Raw genomic sequence first — 19,190 nt, 5'->3', positions numbered from 1 at the left:
TTGTCCTTAAATTTTCCTAAACCATAGCCTCTCTAGCCATACCACCCACAGTTTGGTCGCGACCGTGGTATATTGTAGGTGTGTAATTATCACTAGCACAGTATTTTGTTGCGAATTGACCAGGCTATCATTTCCCATGGAAACTAGGAGTCGAGTGGTTGAAGTAGTTTCGTCATGTGTCATCGCTTGCAAGTCACATTAGTAACAGGAGTTGTATTTGTTACGATTGTTACCTATTTAATATTTTCATCAGTTAGGAGTAAGGAGGCTCAATTATCGAAGTGAAACCACGACCATACAGAAAACCGACGTGAAACAACGTTTGCGTTGTGTTTCATTGTGTGAATGAGGTTATCGGAGGCCCAATTACCCCCTTCTCAATCTTTTCAATCCCTTATTCCCCAACAACCCTTAAATTCCTAACCCCCAAAAGGCCAGCAACGCACTTGTAACGCCTCTGGTGTTTCGGGTGTCAAAAATTTAGCAGATTACCGATACCGATTTACCGATCGCTGCCGTCGCCGCCCGTTTGCCCGTTTACCGGCTTATACCATAAAGAAAAGATCCTGAATCAATCAGTCACAAGATGCCCTTTGCTGAACATCCTCTCTCAGTAACTTTCAGTTTGCACTAGTTGGACTCTATGTATAAGTCATTGATGATGACACTGAGGGCAATAATTAACATGCCTTTTTTGACGGGGGAAATAATCTAATGACTTCTCCCGCCTTAGGTGAGGCGAAAGGGAGTGTCACACTCTTACTGACTAAAAACCACCCCGTTCCTAATCTTGCTTTTCGAGCCGAAGCTCCGGTAAACCCGAACCAATCAAGGTAAAAATTAATATTTATTTAGTTTAGGAGAAATACATAAAATATTTACCAAAATATCTTAAATCTAGCTTATCGAAGAAAGAATTTTCGACCACCAATACAAAAATATGCGACAAACGACTATAGATCCTATTCATCACGCTTGTTCATAACAACAGAGCAAAGAACACCAGCACAGCAAGCTACCCTAAACTACCCAATCATCTTTAATACATTCTGAACTTTATTCCAACATTTCAAGGTTGAATATCCCTCCTCTAAAGGTGTACGTTGATGTGCTGTGCCTGTACCACCCACGCTATCAGAACTGCTGTGACTATACCACGTGATTATCACCAATGGTGCCCGTAAATTATGGGAACGTAGCTCCATGGCGACTGCTAAATTTGTGACCGATTTGGGGAGAAACTTGTGGATGTGCCATGGTTACTCAGTAGAATATAATTTACCAAAGTTACATCAAATTAATCTTCAAGAAATTCAATTGGTCGTTGCGTTAACTACAAATAGTAATGAACTCTTACGATGGCTTAAAACTAGTCAAGCATCTTAGTACGCTGAATGATTAAATTTAAATTATATTTCTGCCTCAGATTATGCAATATGCATCAACAAAATATCATCAACAGCCCGTGATAGTCAACTGCTGGACTATATATATGTATAGTCTAAAAAAGTCTGCAGTATAGACTTCATCTGCATTAGAGGGTTTACCATAATCTCCACACTTGGCATACGGAGTGGAGATCTCTCTAAAAACCAACTTGAAACAGTAGATCCAATCAAAAATCTCATCCATATTAACTCAACGCCACAAAATTGTAAACTGCTGGACTATAAACCTCCTCTGCATTAGACGGTTTTCCATCATCTCATCTCCACACTTGGCTCATGGGTTGGAGATCGCTCTAAAAACCAACTTGAAACAGTAGATCCAATCAAAAATCTCATCCACATTAACTCCAACGCAACGAAATTGGCCTAAAAAAAGCAAAAGTCTAAAACAAACAAAATATCACGGCACGGAGCCGCGGGCAGTCGAAATTTAATCATACTTATTATCCAGTTATGACAGGCAACGCCAACTGATATAGTATGTTCACTAAACAAACGGATTTATTTATTTTTGGATTTTATTTTTCAAAAGAGTGAAAATTTGTTTTAGTGTAATTGACATTGGTCTTATGTTTAGCCTGCTAAATATTTTTTTGTTCTATGCTGGCTATTTATTTTAATATAATTTATATATGGTCAAATTGTCTCGGTTTGTTGACATTAAGGTCTAATCAAAGACGTACCTACTTGAGTATTTAAAAGTAATGTTAGTATTTAGATAGGAATTAACCTAATTAATGAAGACACAATACATTCGAGTACAATTTTATAGTGGAACAATGTGTGCCAAACAACTTATATATGCACACAACAACGTATAAAGGAGGTAGGCAATTTCTTAACAATTAAAAATTTATAACAATAAAATACAAAAATAATAAACACACACAAAACACAATAAACAATTAGACAAACAAACCCAAGAACAAACACAAATCATCTTACTACACACCCAAACCCGAATAAACATCTTCTCAATTTTGAAACAATCTGTAGTTATAAGTCATGAAATAATTTATAACATGCACTCGCCCTGTATAATTAGGTCCGGTCAGGCTCTTGATTGCTTATTATATTGATGTTTCAATTTTATACCCATTTTTATGGTCATCGACCAACTGTGTGGGGTTGACCACCCATACCGGCGTGTAACCTCTTCTCTCTACCGACCTCACCGATAGCTCTATCTTCGTCTACTCAACCTCCAACAAGTTTAACATCTTCCATCTCATTTTAACCAGTTTAATAAACTTCTATCTCTTTCTCGTGATTATGGTGAGTGAAGAAAGTTAGTACTCGTTGGTTATAGGCTGTTTAGTATCTTATTATTTTTGTTTCAAGGATATTTCCTTGATCATTTCCGTTCGTATCATCTTTTAAATTTCTATCATCATTACCATCGACTTTAGTAATTGTAATCAATTGGTGCATTAATACTAAAACGGTATCTGTATTTATTGGATAAAAATCAGCGTCTTCCATCAGATTATGGTCAATTAGCCGTCTCCTTGGTATTCGAAGATTTCGTTGACAAATTCGTTTAGGAAACATGTTCTGATGAATTCGTCTGACATAAATACGTGGTTCTGTTGGAATTTTGAACGTTTTTGGTTTTATTTTCTGGACCTAAATCGAGTGGAATCGATGTCGCGACTATCTCGGTGCTTTGATCTCGGTTAGGCGTAGGCGCATCTCAAAGTTTTGTTTTTTGATAAAGTTTCGCGGATTTAATGAATGTAAATAGTATTTAAACCTTTTATAAACCTTTAATTTTATTAGTACCATCTTTGTATGTTTGTTGCATTTTACTTAGTACATACATACATAACCTCACGCCTATCTTCCAAGGCGGTAGGCAGAGACAATGGAATGCCAATTGCTAAGAATGTCACCTAAGGATTTTCTACTTTAGTAATAGCAGGAAAGCATTCATTTGCTATAAATCGTCCGGGAATTGAATGCAAACCTCTTTATTAAGTAAATTAATAGGAATAGGACAATATACTACGAGAAGCAAAGTAAGTCTGTCTACCTATTACTTACACGTTAACCCTTTTACCAAAATACATATAAAGTATCCAAAAAAAACTTTGAGCACCAAAAGGCGCGCGGCGACTGGAAAACGTCGGCGCCTGCGCATCTCTTATAAATCACGTCCCGCCATCTTGTAGATTACCCGATTAACTAGTCAACTGTTAAAAACATAGATCCTTCTTGTTTCACTACCAATACAAATTCACTCACTGACTTCTTGAGTCTTTTTTGACATTTTGAACTTTTTTTTAGCCGCCGTTCTTTTTTTGAAAGCACAGGTGGAATTAGCCGTCATGTTTGTTTTTTTTTTCTAGAGTATCATGATACGATGTCATGTCACCTCATATTCGAAGTGATAGGCCGGTAATAGATACATTTACCCTGCTTTAAGTTCAGCATAGGAAAATATGTAATGCGACCTCGTTTTTTGTTTTCGGGTTCTTTTTAACAAAGGTATCGGTTAAATTGAATTGGCTACGGTTTCTTGTTTTTGGGTTTTTTTTATTTAGTTTTTAATTAAGTAGATATGACTTCTGTCAGGGTTGTAAGGGATAGGGGATACGATGCGGTAGATTTGAAGATATTGTATTGATGATATCTTTGAGGATTATACTGATTAGGTTTTTGTGTGCCCAGTGTTGTTAATTTATTTTGATTTCGTTCAGTGTGTTCAAATTGTCATGTTTGATATGTTTGGGTATTGTTCTACGGAACAAGGGAAAGTAGTTTTGACGTGTTTTAATTTAAAAACTGTAACTTCTTCTTCCTAACATTTGACGTCTGTCAGTTTCAATTTTAATATTTATTTGTAGGGAATACATATATGGAATGGGCTTATTACAGGCCACAATTGTGCGCTTTCTACCTCGGACATCAAAACTGTCGAATGAACTGTCGTCGTTTTTCATTTTCGTTTTTCGTCATTTACGAACCGATACGACCTTCAAACCTTCAAGAAAAGAGCGTTTTCCTACTTAAAAGTCAGCAACACACCTGTGACTCCTCTGGTGACCCGTCTGCTCGTTTGCCCGATATTCCATACAAAAAATAATGTGTATAAAACAACGAAAAAGATTTTCACATTGACTGTCTATCACATTTCCATTAAGAAGCAAAATTCTCCCAACATGACTCACACAAACAAATTCACAACTAACATATAAATTTTTAAATTCCTCATCAACCTCATCATTACTTCTATCGTCATCGTCATCATCATTCCAATATGGAGTCCTAATATAAAATGTCATGCGCATTCTATTCACACACATTGCGACTGTTTGTCCGTTTGTCAGTTAATTGTCGCTGTCAAATAGTAATTGACCCCATCGTTTCCTATTTAATGGACCACCCATGCACTTGCAAGCATCCTCATATTCCTCATCATTAGTTCTACTGGGTTCATCAAGTTGTGTGTATATTTCTACATAGGTAGATAGTCTATTGTTGGAGTGCTTATTGTTGTTTGTAAATTACTTTGATTATATTTGGTTAAAATATTCATTTGTGTTTACCAGGGCTGCGGTTCGAAAAGCAGGAGTAGAAACGGGGTGAATTTTAGTCAGTATAAAAAAGGTAATTTAAAAAACTAAAAAACCTGACTGCGTTCTTAACGCAACGTCACGCCTTTTATCCCCGAAAAGGTAGACAGAGGTGCACATTACGGCATGTAATACATAATAGGGCTGAGCCTATTGCCATATACCGGTATATATTATTATATAGTTGTTAGAAAATTTTAGGTTTTTGTCACATGTATTGCCTCTTGAAGAGGAATGTTATGATTACTTGAAGAATGATTACAATTAAAACTTTAGTCTAGCTACGTTTTGAACGCAAACAGTTTTCAATATTTCGATATCGGTAAATATCATCGGTCAATAATAATCGTACTATGCTAACAACTTGACTAAAGAAACAACCAATAACAAAACCGCACACGAACCATAATTCATCACCTGCTCACCAAAAACCGAACAAAAAAGCAACAAAATCAATATTAGCCACTAAGAAAAACTAAGAAACACATCGAAACAGCTGCCGATTCCCGTACTAGTTATAAGAATCAACTTTAACACCATATCATTACCGTAGCCAACCCACTATATGATTATATACCAGCTATGACAGAAGCAAGAACAGCTATTATGTCCAAGGTAGTAAAGTTTATTTTTCTAATGAATATGGAAATTTTCCTATCGTTGACGGTGGTATATCGTGAGAAAAACCACACGGTAACAAGGAGGCTTGATGTAGGGGAAAGGAAAATTATAACGCTTCTATTGATGTTAGAGTTTGTGTGGAAGGAAAAATGGTGTTGTATGAATGAATTATTATAATAAGGGAAGTTTTGGGCGATTGTAAAATGTCAATGGTTGGATTTTGTAGGATGGTAGGTATAGTGTGCGCGGAACTAGTTGTGTAGGAGAGCCATGCTTCGGCACGAATAGGCCGGCTCGACCGGAGTGATATCACGGCCTTACAGAAAACCGACGTGAAACAACGCTTGTGTTGTATTTCGTTGTGTGAGTGAGGTTACGGCAGGCTCAATTACCTCCCTTCCCAATTTTCCCAATCAGGTGATCCGTCTGCTCATATACCGGTTTAAATAAGAATCATCTGAAAACAGTCTCCATTACATAAATATAATGACGGGAAAGTTTATAAGTGGTACATGCAACGGATTCAAACAAAACTTTTCATCAGTCACAAGAAAGTTTAATTTATGTATGTGGGTAGTTCTTCGAAATTTGATTCTTCGACTGATTCATATGGCCAAAATTTAATTCCACTTTAAGATCTGTAACACGTGTTCATATGAAAATAGATATACCAAATAACGTATATTCGAATGAGGGACTCGTTTTTAAAAATAGTTTTCGAGATATCGACGTTCGAATATTTTCTGCACAGATGAATCAGAAATTGTTACAGATGAATCTGTTGAACAATTGAAAATGGTATGTAAATGAGCTCTGTATTTATTTTAATTTCACATTATTTTAATTTATTTTTAGAATACCATTTTCGAGTACTTTCGCACAGAGAAATCACGAGCATTCTTCATCACGCTTGCTCAGGGCGGATTAGCAATTTCAGACTCATATTAATTACATTCCCCAAAAAAAAGTTTTTAAATTATAGCTATAACCTTAGACTAGACTGGAATTATTTAAAAAATATTATTTGTCCTAGTAACTGATATAGCTAAGCTATACTAAAAAAAATATTACATGCGTTTTTGTTAGTTGGTTTCAAAAATATTCTCATAGACATCGAAAATGTTGTCTCTGAAGAACTACCCATGTAATATTTTAGTGAACAAACACCTAAACATAAAACCCTTTCTTTTATCCATACATCACCTATCTAAGACCTATGCAATAAACAAAACAAAGTTATAAAACACCCACCCTTAACAAAATGTATGCACAAAGCAACGTAGTTACGTCACAAACGCAGTACCAATACAACACAATACAACACAGTCGGTAGCAATCAAAGTACGTACAACACAATCCCAGTAATGTTGCGCCAGAATTCCAAGACTGCTCCTTAGCAATGTGGACTGTCAAAAGCCAATGTCGACCCCACCCTGGAGTGTCCGAGCCACTCGTCCTCCACCCCTACATCTTACCACCCCACTGACCGTCGGTGAAGAAACCCTACTATGGTTGTATTGTCGAGGATTTTGTGAGTTTTTTTTGTGATATTTTTTTTGTTATATAGTTTTTTTGGGTTGCAATTTATAGTACTTACCTACCTATTTTTTTTTTTTTTTTTTTTTGAGGGGGAAAATCATCCAATGACTTCTCCCGCCTTGGGTGAGGCGAGAGGGAGTGTCAGACTCTTACTAACCAAAAACCACCCCGTTCCTTCTCCTGCTTTGAGCCGGAGCCCCGGTAACCTTTTACGTTGTCCGCAGCTCCGGGTGCTTACCTACCTAGAATTGAAACTTAAAACGGGATATTTTTTAGTTTCCGATATTTCGGCACTGTTGCAAGCGCCATGATCACGGATATTAAGTATTTGTTTATTTTAAGTTCCAATTCTAGTTTTAGTGACCATGTCAGTTTAAAAACTTACCTACCGAGTTGTAGTGAGTTACTTTATTTATCAGAGAAATTGTCCTGTGTCGTGAGTGCGTTTACAAACATACAAGTTCACATACACATGACACCCAGACCTGAAACAACAATTTGTGGATCACAGACATAGTTACTCCGTGATCGAACCCGCTACACGTTGCAGGGTAGCTAGTTCCCACTACACGTTGCACAGCAGCCGACTGCCTAACCAACGCGCCAATGAGTATTCGTCATCTGCGAATCCAAGTTTTTAATTCAATCGGCATACACCAAAGGACCAATTAGATACGGAGTGCTCAAGTTAGATTTATGTTATTACTTCACCAAGTAAGTACACTTAATATTTTATGTTTCCTCTCTACATGGAGGAATTGTTATTATTGTCATTATGTCAGACACAAGACGTCCACCGCTGTACATAGGCCTTAAGGTGCTTTTCCACAAGAGATGTGCTATGTAGCTATACTATGTAAACGTTTCCATTGATACTAAGGTATGTTGCTGTGCGAGTTAGATGTGCTATGATGATGACTATAGTAGGTACTATGCTATGCACATATAGCTACACCACTCGCGATATCCATCATCCATAGCACGCAAAACATGTCTTAGTTGAATCCATTTCCACCAGTGCTAAGCTATGTCTACCAATGAATATGATTGGTGGAAGCCAAACGTATCTACAGTAACGTAGCATAGCACATCTCTGGTGGAAAAGCACTCTAACTAAATGACTTCTAGATCAGTTGGTTAGAAGCAACTTGCATTAAACCTTTTTAATTACTATTCGTATTTTAACACCAATTAACAAGATTATTCCTAGAAGTCAAATTGATTCTTTGATGAATGGAGAATATTATTGTTGCTTAAGTATAGGTGTCGTTGTGGCCTAGAGGTTTAAGACGTCCGCTTCTAATGCATGAGGGTGTAGGTTTGAAAACTACCAACGGCAAGTACCTATGTGAGACTTTCTAAGATTATTTAGACACCACTGACAAACGGTGAAGGAAAACATTGTGTGGAAACCTGGGCTTATAATTTCTAATTACAAGTTTGAAAGCGCCAACCCGCAGTAAGGAACGTTGGTGATTAATGCTCAAATCTTTTCTGTGTGAGAGGAGGCCTTTGGTTTAAAAGAAGCAGTAGTAGGGACGGGGTGGTTTTTAGTCAGTAAAAGTACCCGTCAAAAAAGGTCAATTAAGTAGACCCTTATCGTTTAGCAAATTAAAGAATCCACTTATCTTCTCGCAAATTACAACAGTTACTTGCTTTGATTTAATAAAAAATACTACACATAGAAAATTCTCAACACAAATAAATCACAAGAAATCTCACTATCCGTACAAAATTCTCGAACAATCCACTAGTAGCGGCTTTGACCGGACATCTAAAGGTGTCATGGAGACGGCTCGCTCGCACGAGCTGGCTCTAATATAGCCCAATATAGCCTAATATAGCCACTCCACCCCGATTGCCCTTAAGTGCAAACCCAACTTGAGGCAAAGAGCCTGAAATTAGCACTTGAAGTTCTGAAGCCCACAATATGAAATTCTTTGTGTTATTATTTAGAAGTTGGGCCATATTTTCAGTTTGTGCTCTAGTAATTTTTGTAGATGCTTCGCTTCTAGACCCGTTGTTTGATGTCTATGTAATTGGTGGGGGTGGAATTGGAAATAGAATGTGATTGCTTGTTTAATGGCTAATATTTTTGGGTAAAGAATCGAATTTTGAAAGGAAAAAAGTAATAAAAATAATCACAATGGCGATGTCGAGTTATAAGATAATATAGAAATCAAAATAAAATTCGTTTTATTGACACTGTTGAAAACTGGTCAATACTGCGAATTTTTAGGTACGATAAAATGACCAACTCATTTGTTAAAACAACGAACTGCTGAATCTCGCTTGCAACTTTTGCCATTAGGTAGTTACCTACTTATTAGATACCTGTTTACTTAAGTAACTACTTAAAATATTTATATATCTTTCTTTTAACACGTTAACCGACCGATCAGCGAAAGATTTGCCTTCAACAATTTTCTTTCGGCAATTAATGCATTAACATCAGACATAATTAATTAATGTTTGTTACATCGTTTCCTATAGTTTTCTTTGACACAACGACTCCTAAACAGTTCGTTAAAACTCCCCCACTTCAAAAACCTCTTAACCACACATGGCTGGTTTGAAGGCAAGCTCTTGTTGTTTGAATAAAGCACCAACCATCGATTTCCCTGTATTTATCCTATCAATTTCCATTGCGGACCCAATTAAAGTGCCATAAACCTCTTATTAGTCACCCTATAGTTCCCCCACTTCCCCACTAAACCAACATGGCGTCGGTATTGTCACCTAACCTTTGCAAACTTAGCAAATCACCAACACATTCAATTTCAAACCTTATTACGTTGTACTTAGAAACGAAACTGTATGCAAAGTTAAATTTGCTTGGCACCTGAAGTCTTATTCTTCAAACTAGTGTGCCATATTACCCCGTTCTACTCTAGTTTGTTGACATTGTAAATTGTACTTTAAAGGTTATGTTGTTAGAGTTCGTTTTGGCTGTTTTGTGGTTTTTGATTGTTAGTTTTGTTGTTGTAAAGTACGTTATGGAGGCGTGACATTAGCGCCCAAAGGGATTGTGGAATACACACGAAGGGTTGGGTTTAAGTGACTTTTTAAGTGAAATTTAAGAACTATAAATATGGCGTTTAATAGGCTAGTTTCCTACTAACAGTACCGAAATATCGGAAACTCATAGACAGAAATAAACATGGTAAATATCCCGTCTTAAGTTCTAATGTTAGTTTCTTACTAGTCAAATTCAATACTATTTTCGAAACGTCAAAAACTATATTTTCTATGATTTTTATATTGAAATAGTCCGTTATGTTATGACGTCATCAGATTTTTACGTCAAAAAGCAGACTTATTTCCAGAAAATTTGCTAGAAATATTAAAAAATTAAGTCTTTGACTGGCAATAGAAAACTGTTGAAGGCAAATCCTCCGCTAACGTCGGTCACCGGTGACCACCACGGCGTTCAATGTGTTAAGTAGATCATCAAATCTATGAATGAAAGTGTGATTATTTTTGAATATTTTATTGTATTGAAAAGTCGAAATAATTTATTTTTAACTGAGGAACACTACCTAATTATTTATGCTTAAATTACACTGGCCAGTTGTTAAATGTTGTGGACATAAATTATACGGTTTGATTTGAAACTATTTTAAGTTATGGGCCAGTATTTGTAGCAATATTCCTTTATTTATCGGCTTAATTTTGTGCTATTTTTAAAAGAATTGAAAATATAATTTATAGCGCAACGTCACGCCTTATATCCCCGAAGGGGTAGGCAGTGGTGTACATTACGGCACGTAATGCCGCTATAGGTTCAATATACACCCACTTTTTACCATTTTTTTATAAGTCCCATGTAATAGGTGGCGAGCCTATTGCTATATACTGGGCACAATTCAAGACTCCGTGCTACTACTGAGAAAGTTTCAATAAACCAAAAATAGAGTATTTATTTAAAAACTTAATGAATATGACAGTATAGTACATATATTAATTAAGTAAGATTGTAGAAGTACAAGTAATCAAGTGGAACAAATATATTATAATTTCTTCTCCAGCAAAGACTTGTGTCGAACACACAAAGTAGATAAAAGAGATAGAATACCGTTTTGTGTTAATTTTGAAAAACTTTCCAAACATGTCTATCCTTATTATTTCAATCAGCCAGGTCTATTACAAAACCAGAATAAATTAAAATCAAGTAGTGAACACGTCGAATCGATTACAAACGCTTGCGCACATAAACAACTAAAAATTTTCACAATTAGTCACAGTGATCATTCCAAATTTGAACGGGCCAATGCGAATTGATTCTTTTAATCGTCGACCAATCAGCGGGCGGCGGCTGATCAAACGAGTGACGCGTGCGCATGATGATCAATGATTGTATTAATTAATGTATGTTAACCGATGGTTCGTATGGTTCAGTTATTTAGTACATGGTTACCGGTTTGAGACCACCTTTTATTTAACCGTGGGTGTTCTATAAGATGATGAGTTAATGGTAAAACAGTTAGGTAGATAACTACACGTTTTTAATTCACTTGTTGAAAGTTTATTGCGTTGATGGGGACTTCCTTGTAATAAAATGTATGAGATATATAATATTACGCATCTTAAACCACGAAGGGGTTGATAGAAATGTATCTTTTTTGAGTAATGAAAGTTACTCTATTACTTCTCCCACTTTGGATGAAACGATAAGGAGTGTCAGACTCTTACTGACTAAAAACCACCCCGTTCCTACTCCTGATTTTCGAGTCGGAGCCACGGTAACCCGATAGGCAATCCGCAGCAGAAATGCATATTTACGATGCAGATTCTGATGCAGCATTCATTCATTCATAATGTTTATAGGCTACGGTAACCACCTTAGTGAGTTGTATGCTTCTTTGCCACCGTCCATCGTGATATAAAAAAAAATATGTTACGGGGTCCCTTATAATAGGTGATAAGTCTATTGCCACTGGGTATTCGTCTAGGCATCAAGTTATTTCTAATAAATCCTAATCTTAAAAAGAAACCTATACGGTACCAGTTTACGGTAACAGTTTGCCTGACCCAGCAATCACTCTACTAACGAACCAGTTTAAAAAACTAAAAATTTCAATTACACTTTACTCAAGCCTTGAAAGGCAAGATCCCTTACCACTAGTCCAAAGAAGTAACTTTCACCCAAAAAGAAAAGAAATCCATAGAAACGCACAGCCAACATTTGTTATATAAAATATTAATAAGAAAACGGACGGCAACGATTTGGCCTGAGTTGTGTTGGGACAAAATAAAAACAGAATGTAAAAGCGACAGGGAACCACCTATAATAAGGCTATTGTTTTATACAAATACAATATTGCGTTTATAAATCGGATAAGCCTATGTGCGAGTGGCGTGGAGTAGAGTTGCGGGTGGATTTTTTTGGCAATGTGTTTTTTTGCGGAGCTGAGGTGCTGTTTTGGTGGATTTGGTTGTTTTTGACGTGATTATGTGTTAATTTTAGTGATGCTAACTTACAGGTACATATTCTATTGTTTTAGAAATTGAATAATGGTATAATACTTTAAACGAATATCATTAAAAAAAGTTTGTATGTGCAATATACTATCGAGAAAAAAATGATTTCCTTATTCATCAAAAGTCGCGTAATTGTTTCTCACACATTTTCTTTTAATTTGATATCGTGAACTCAGATTCATTAAACTTACTCAGAGTCATTAAATGATTACTTAAACTATTCCTTAGTAACGATTTAGTCCAAAAAACAATTGCTTAGGACTGGCATAACTGACCATTTAATGTCTCTGACTCTTTCTTTGTAGCTTTTTTCTAACTCTTTCTATTGTAGAAAACATTTCACAAGATTTTCGATGCTTATTAAAATCCTAAGAAAAGATTCACATAATGATGTTTAACAAAATAGTATTATACTAAAAGAAATTAGTTGTAACAGCATCTCCACCCCACCTGTATCCACATATTGGGCAATAAGAGGATCGTCCGCGCCGGCGAGCGTGGCGCCAGTAGCTTACATTTGTATTTATTTATTTATACCTCGTCTGACCTTATTTATGTATTAATTCATTTTTGTACACGGACCCGCGGGTCCACGCTTGTAGTTTACATGTCAAGTATTTATGTCGATACTGTGTGGTCAAATGTATTTAGATTTTTATAAGCTATACTTTTTTTTTATGGAATAGGAGGCAAACGAGCAAACGAGTCACCTGATGGTAAGCGATCAGCGCCGTCCATGGACATCCGCAACACCAGAGGAGACACAGGTGCGTTGCCGGCCTTTTAAAAAGGAGTACGCTCTTTCTTGAAGGTTTGAAGGTCGTATCGGTTCAGAAATACCGCCGACGACAGCTCATTCCACAGTTTTGCTGTGCGAGGCAGAAAGTGATACTTTTGTTAGAACTTTCTTGAGACATACTAAATTAATAATTATGTTATCGGCTTGCTCTTGTAACTGTTTGACCAGAAACTCGACTACAAGCTTTGCTAGAGACTCATGTTCATGAGTAGCATTCCGCGACACACGACGCGACGATTGTAGCAGCAACAAATTTTAAGTTTGAAATCTCCAACTCGCATTGAGCAAGCGTGGTGATAATGCTCAAACACTCTTCGTGTGAGTAGAGCCCTTTGATCAGCAGTGGACACTTCATAGGCTGTTGATGTGAAGGAGCCTAATGTATGATGTGAGTCACTAAAAATGTTTTCATATTTGATAAAGTTTAGTATTTAACACATTTGATACGGTGTTACACATTACAGCTCCTTTTTCGATTGTAAGTAGATAAATATTTTATTATTAGAACTTGAGACGGGTTGTTTACGATGATCATGGCGCTTGCAACAGTGCCGAAATATCGGAAAGTCATCGAAATAAATAAACATGGTAAATATCTCGTCATAAGTTCTAACAATAGTGTTAGTGACCATGTCAGTTTAAAACTGATAAATATTTTAATGATATATATTATGCCATCACTATGAGAGCACCACTATTAACCCTTTGTGGTACAGAGGGCGTTCAAACCACTATCAACCCTAAAACCAAAGTTCAATACAACCACTTATAAACTCGAATCGCTTCGAAGAAAACAAGCCTCAATTCCCATCTCCCGTATTTTATCTTCGCATGACGGTAACAGAAATTCGCGCAAGCACACACCGGCGACCGACGCGATTTGCGATCGCGTCGCGATACGCATGTGTGGCCTCGCACTAATTGACCGTATCGACGCGATGTCGATGTGTTCTCGGTATTTGTGAATAAAATGCGTAAATGTGGCATGAACCTTATTTTGTAGCGGGAAGTTAATTGCAATTTCTACGGAAGTTTTTTGGTTGGTACAATAAATTGGATTTCGTTTTATGCAACACTAGTTTCTGTCAGTGGCTTTGCCCGCGTTCCCGTGGGATGAAATGTAGCCTATGTGTTATTACAGACTATAATCTAACCCTGTTTCAAATTTCATCCCGATCACTTCAGTCGTTTTGACGTGATTGAGTAACAAACATACATACAAATATATAAACTTACAAACTTTCTTATTATAGTAAGACATTGAAAGAAATTTTAATGAAACTGATATTGGATATCATAGAAATCAGATGATTACTTAACGATGTACTAATATAGCTACATAAAATGAGTCTTCAGCATTATACCTTAGCCCTATTACATAACAAATGATACTACATATATATGTAGCGTAAAAGTAATTCAAAAATGAAAAATCTCTTAACCTTACCCGGAAACCCAAGCCATCACATTCACCAGCAGCACTTACAACTACTAGACAAACAACGCAATGTCAAAATGGGCACAAAAACAAAAGCACATACATACATACATACATACATACATACATACATACATACATACATACATACATACATACATACATACATACATACATACCCTTTCCGGTTACCATCGATTAGAAAGGCTCACCCGCGCCGTATGACATTACATTCCAGCACTGTAAATGCAGATGTGATGCGGTGCAAGATGCAGGAGACTAGCGGGATAGAAGCCTGCATCAAAGGCTATATAGCCATAAAACTACGTTGAAAAAAAACAAAAAAGTAACTATTATTCATTGTACTGCCTGTGTCTATCCACTGATAATTTAGGAGTTGGTGTCACAAACCCCACGTAATCGGTGTACATACATAAAAAAAAATACCGGCAGAAATGAGATAATTTTTTATCGTTGATAGGTCTGCGTTTGGCCACCAACCCGCTTACTGTCCGGACAACGAAGCGAAGATGTGGCCGATCTGATGATCTATTTTAGAATATTAGTTAAAAATATGATAACTGAATGACAAAATAAAGTCAAGCTAAGCTTCAGCTTTAACCTCTTGTTTGCCGGTATATAAGACACACTAGAAAATACTTTGTGTCTCGCATGGATCCACGTTTGATGATGTTGGTCACACGACGACGGGTTAAATCGAATCTTTATTCCTTTTCCATTTTCGCCCTTACTGCTTATCCATCCAAAGGTTGTCCGTAATAGATCGCTGTTTAGTGGTTGTAATATCAATTTCTAAATGTTTGTCCTATTATGTCTTTATATGGTTTCATTAAAAACGACATGTGCATAAAACCCTTTTCATTACTAATTCAACCGTTACCTAAATTGCACAAATTACAAAAAAAAAAAACACATTTCATTTTCCAAAATTATTCTACCGAAAACACAATGTCCATCGAACCCTTTACACATAACTGTACTTCGACAACGGTTAAACTAAATCCAGTTAATCCTAAATCCCTATTACCAAAACGCTTGTCCCTTACGCCTACGATGCGCCCGCGCAACTCAGTGTACAGCGCGCGGCGACGCGTGGCGTTTGATCTGCCGACAAAAGACGCCGCCTGAGAGCACGTGGTGATGCTGCAAGAAGGGTATAAGCAGGGATACAGGACAGTTTAGGAATGTTGCTGTCACTGTCATGTTCATGTCAAAATGTACGTGTTAGAGTGAGATGGGGATAGTCTAGAGGAAATTGATGTAAGTGTATGTTGTTCTGTGACAAGATTCGATTTATGTAAACTTGTCTTAGAAATCTTAAGCATAAATAATATAATAAATTTCTGAAACCTCGAATTGAATTCAATGATCAAAAGTTCGATGGTCATAACACCAAGAAAGGTGGTATCGACACTATTGGTATAGGCTTAAGATGAGAAAGAGATGAAAATGCGAGTGCTGAATTAAGATATAAAAGGAAACGTTGAAGGCGATCAAAGAAAACAAAACTATTAATAAAACTTTCGATATTTTGTGTGAAAAATATAAGATTGATATGAAAGGAGAAAGAGTGCTTACTCAAAGTAGTTTAGAACAAGTACAGAAAGAGAGTCTACTACAAACATATTTGATAACTATACGAAAAATTACTATACTATTAACATTTTCTAACCGACCCTTGGAATCAGACTACCCGTTATTTTAAAATGTAGAACCAAGAAACTCCCGTTCACTTACAAGCGAATAACTTCTAACAAGCGATACTTTACAACATAATGTTTTAAACTTTATTATAACTTTGGAACACTAACCCTACGTCTCCTTATGAAAAACTGCTCAAGGAAACCGTTTCTTTGGGATACTGCTCTAACGCCATATAGAGTGCTAGGTTCAGAGCTGATGGCCACAGTATAGGTAAGGTAGAAGGTTAACTTCACATAAACTTTTTTTTTTTTCGAGGGGCGAAAATCAATATTGATTTCTCCCGCCTTGAGCGAGGTGAGAAGGAGTATTAGACTTACGGACTAAAAAACACCCCGTTCCTACTCCTGCTTTTGAAGCTGGAGTTCCGGTAACCCGCTAGGCAGTCCACTGGTAAAATCATCATATTTAGAATCTTATTTACCACAATCTTAAATACCACATAATATGTCATTACCAGTCATTTCGTCTCGTAATAGGGGCCGTAGACCTTAGGTCTAGGTAGTCCTCTACCTAGCCTATCCCTATCCTTAGAGACCGCCCTTGTCCAAACTCACCTCTGTCAAAATATCTCTCCTTGTTTCCCCCTGCTTCATCTCATTATTTGCCATAGGTAACCTTAGAAGATATACTAACGACATGGCTGATACTCTCAATAAAAACATTTTATACTTCTGCTCAATAATCTTTTCTACAACACAAGTTTCAAATAAATATACTGACCGCTACATTTGTGGAGAATCGAACACTTGTACCTAATAAATACTTACAATGTTTTATGCAAATACTACAGGAGTTACACTCGAGTGTTTTACCTTAAATGGGAAGCGAACCTAGGTGCTATGCTGCGGTAAACTGTAAACTGTTCAATGGTTAGTATGTCATTGCCATTGGATCGACCGGTACAGTTAAGTAATGATTATTTTCAATGCTTTCTTGCAGATAGATAGGTGAGGAGAGACACAGGATTTAAAGATTTTCACAATTTTTAATTTTTGCTAAGCAATTACATAGTTTGCTCTGAGAAAATTTGGGAGAGCCATGCTTCGGCTCGAATGGGCTAGTTCGACCGGAGTGATACTACAGCCTCACAGAAAACCGACGTGAAACAACGCTTGCGTTGTTTTTCATTTTGTGAGTACCAGAGGCCCAATTACCCCTTTCCAATAATCCCAATTCCCGACTCCTCATCAACCCTTAAATTCCTAACCCCCAGAAGGCCGGTAATGCACTTAGGTATAACGCCCCTGATGTTTCGGGTATCCATGGGCGGCGGCAATTCCTTATTATCAGACACGTAATGCCGCTATACAATGTACACCCCCTTTTCACCATTTGTGTTATAAGTCCCATGTAATAGGGGATGAGCCTATTGCCATATACTGGACACAATTCCAGACTCCGTGCTACTGCTGAGAAATTTTCGAAAAACCGAATAAAGCCCAGTAATACTTTGCTCGACCCGGGAATCGAGACCCCTTGTCCGGCAGTCGCACTTGCGACCACTCGACCAACAAGGCAGTACGTAATGTAATTACTATGTAATATAATAAGTATATACAACGTGTAACAAAATACCCATATATATCAAGAAGCACTGATGAATACAGGTTGAATAGAATCTCTACACAAAGTTTCAGCTTAAAAAACGTTTAAAAAAAAAGGTTGGTTCCAAATACTTGGTATCGCATAGTTCTTAGTTTCAAATCATACAAACGTGTCACAACACTACAGGGATCACTCGCTAATATTACGCAACATTTCTTCTGTCAATCTGATCGCCTAGTACCTGTCTACCTAATTTTTATTTGCGCGGCGGCGCGATTGGCAAAAATCATAACTTCGTTCCATGTAAACATGAGTTTAAAATACCCTTCCCGTATCGTTTGTTATGTTATCTAGAAACCGTGTACTTGATATGTATACCCCCTTTTTGTTACACCGTGTATATGTACTACGTATGGATGCATATTGAACCGTCTTTATACTGTAGCCAGCCCTATACGATCGGGTGGTCCAGTATAAAAGTACCCCGCTGCGTCAGACCACACTTTAATAGCATAACTCATACTTAATCTGTCGGCTACTATCATCGGATCTTCATGAAATGGTATGTCGATATTGTAGTGTATGTGGGGGGGAAGAAATTGGGCTTGGACGGTCGAAATTGGGTATGGATTTATAGAAGTAGGAAGGTCTAAAGGGTGTATGAAAATTCATATTGAAGTGAGAGACTTTAGAAATAATATAACATGACTGGAACACCATATTTTTGTTTATTTTTAAAAACGTTGCCCAGCCGTGGGATTGTCTCCTGTGTCGTGGGTGCGTTTCCAAACATAATTTCATATACATATGACCCGAAACAACAATCACTCAAAAATTTTTTTTAAGTATCTACTACTAGCTTCTGCCAGCGACTTCACCCTCGTTCCTGTGGGATAAAAAGTATCCTATCACCCAAGTTAGTTCATACCCTGTCTGTATACCAAATTTCATCAAAATCCATTCAATAGTTTCAGCGTGATTGACGGACAAACATCCAAACATCGATTTCACAGGGTTGT

Source organism: Spodoptera frugiperda, chromosome 11, assembly GCF_023101765.2.
Source record: "Spodoptera frugiperda isolate SF20-4 chromosome 11, AGI-APGP_CSIRO_Sfru_2.0, whole genome shotgun sequence".
Lineage (NCBI taxonomy): Eukaryota > Metazoa > Arthropoda > Insecta > Lepidoptera > Noctuidae > Spodoptera > Spodoptera frugiperda.
This window is presented reverse-complemented; position numbering follows the sequence as displayed.